This window comes from Peromyscus leucopus, chromosome 20 (genome assembly GCF_004664715.2).
Source record: "Peromyscus leucopus breed LL Stock chromosome 20, UCI_PerLeu_2.1, whole genome shotgun sequence".
Taxonomy (NCBI): Eukaryota; Metazoa; Chordata; class Mammalia; order Rodentia; family Cricetidae; genus Peromyscus; species Peromyscus leucopus.
The window spans coordinates 7,458,931-7,461,810 of record NC_051080.1 but is presented as its reverse complement, the minus strand read 5'-3'; positions in this window follow the sequence as shown (position 1 = coordinate 7,461,810).

The following is a 2,880-nucleotide window of genomic DNA, read 5'->3' as shown; positions in this document are numbered from 1 at the left end:
TGCTTAACTTCACACTGGTGAGGAATAGCAAAGGAGAACTCGAACTCATCTCCCGGCAGCCGTAAGGTCACACTGTCCCCCACGACCAGAAGAGAGACAGGGGAATAGGGACATGGAGCACAGAATGATTGCTGCTCCAAGAGCTGGAAACCCTTCTCCCACAAAGACAGTAGTAAAATCTTATTGGAAATTCGAGTCTTTGGGGCAAATTCCTGTCTGTATGTGCTTTCTTTTCCTGAGAACAAAGATTGCTTTTTTTAAAAAAATGTAATTCATTGTCTGTCCTCCACAAGCAGAAGGAATGTGCGCTTGCTTCCTTGCTTTCGACAAGGGCTGTCCATACTAAGTGTTTCCTTTTGGAGCAGTTTGTGAGAGAAGAATGTTTCAAATGTATGAGGCCTTCACATTTCCAGCAGAGATTTTCATATTCCACATATTTCCTTCTTTGGAGCTTTCTATTTAGGGATTGGTTTAAAAATACAGTCCCTCCGTCTGGAGCAGAAGGGTGGTGAACTGTGAGCTCCACCTCTCCTGAGGCTCCAGTCACTCCAAAGGAAATACAAAGCACACGAACAGAAAAGGAAAAGAAATAGTTTCTTTGGGGTTTAGACTATAACATGAATCCATGGTAAACTGCGATAGATGAGAGAAACCATCATAACATTTAGCAGAACAGAGCGACCATGTTTCCTCTTGAGAAAAAAACGAATGGTTGTTTACTGGGGTGCCTCCATGAAACCAGTACCTCCAGTGTAGTTGATTTCTCTCATCGCCTATTATTGATCAGATAACTCACTTCAAAAAATGATGTCTGGGGCTGGAGAGGTGGCTCCATAGTTAAGAATCCCTACCTCTCCTTCAGAGGACCCAGATTTTTTTCTCAGCCTCCCACACGGGGTATACATACATACACTCAGGCGCGCGCGCGCACACGCGCACACACACACACACACACACACACACACACACACTAAATAAGTGAATATGTTCGTTATGGGCAACTATTAGCGGCTTAGAGAGGGAGAATTAGTCTTCCCCAGGGATGAGCCTCATAACTAGTTCCCCAGCACCATGTGGTCAGCCCTGAAATCGTTACATCCAGTCAACACTAACGTGACTCAGCAGGCTTCACTCACAGTATTATATATTAACAGTATCAACTGAAGAGGCCAACTAGAGGGGCGCTGGAGGTGTTGGAGGGATTAAAGGGGAGGAGGAACTGATGCAATTATATTTTAATTTTAAAAATTAAATATATATGTAGGTGTATGATTTTTGTTGTATATTCAGTAAAAATATCAAACTATAGTCCTGAAAGTTCATATATATAAATTATATATAATACAATATCTATTTATAAAGTGTTATTTTTATATATACTATAAAATTAATATATAAATAATATATATAAAGTTTATATATATATTCAAGATCCAGAATATTTTCCCAAATCCTCAAGCAATGGATGACTGTGAGGACCGGTGTATGATGTCTTCAGAACTAGCTGTAATTGAAGGACAGGCTTTTTATTTTATTTTTATTTTTTATGGTAGACACCTATTCCTTCCTGCCCAGGTAATCCTCTTTTTTTTTTTTTTTTCCCCCTTGGATTTCTCAGTATAGCTTTGCGCCTTTCCTGGAACTCACTCTGTAACCCAAACTCACAGCTGGCCTCAAACTCACAGAGATCCACCTGGCTGGGATTAAAGGCGTGCGCCACCACCGCCCAGCTTCAGGTAATCCTCTTTAATGACATCATTGTTCACTGAGGATCATGTAAGATTTTGTGGTGTTTGTGTCTGTTTTCTTCACCTGTTCCGTAGTAGAGATGGCAGGAAGGATTTGCATATCTACTGGGCAACCAACCCACCAACCCGTTTGCCCACAGGAAGACCCAGTTTCCCTGGGAGCTTTGGGGTCATCAGAAGGCTATTGGGTAGTGCTGAGGTAAAGGCAACTGGGTCTAGGCAGGAGCTAAGGGCACATCTTGCTAATAAGGTAAAGGGACCCTGGGCTCCACAGACTTAGGATTCCGGCCATCTGGAGGGCTTACTCTGAAGGAATTTGGAGCTGGAGCTGGCGCATGTCTTCTGTAGGGCCCAGGGTGAAGGTGGGCCTTCATGCCCATTGTGGAAGGCCATTGAGGGGCTAAGCTCAGACTTCAGACATTAGCACATCACTTCCGATTTAACCTAATCATAGACTGGGCTCTATTTCAGAGATGTCCAATCTACTCCGCTAGAAAAATTGAACTTAGCAAAACTCCTTTCAGGGTTAAGTACTGTGCGTGGCTAGGAAAGACACCCAGAGAAGTCACCTTGGAAAGGTGAGTGTAGGCAAGACCCCTAAGAGCCGAATGCAAAAGGAAGCACATGGCCAGTAAGTACACTGTCGTCTCTGGAAGGTAAATCCCGGGGTCAGCTTCAAAGCTTTCATTTCTTGAGCATAGGCAGATTTGAAGGCAGAGCTGAAGCCCGCTGGGGATGGAGAGGCAACAGGCTATTGCATATGGTTTGGAAGGGCAGACGGACTCCCTCAGTTCAGCCCAGCCTAAGGAACTGGGGAGGAAAACATGAACAAGGTGACCTTTTGAAGTTGCTGCAATAGGGCTTGCGATGTGAAACCTTCCTTCCCAAGCTAACTACTTGAGGTTCCGAGTCTCCAAAATCACTTCTTCCTAGAGATGACAAGAGACAGCACGAGGGAAGAAAAAAAAAATCAGAACATTCTTGTGTCACTTGCTGATGAAGTTAGATTCCTAAGGAACAAAAGCAGGTCACGCTGACTGCCAACGTTTACAATAGGAAAGCGCACAGAACTAAGGCAACAAGAAAAGACACACAGCAGAGGGATTCTGGGAGCCCAGCACAGCCTTCTGAG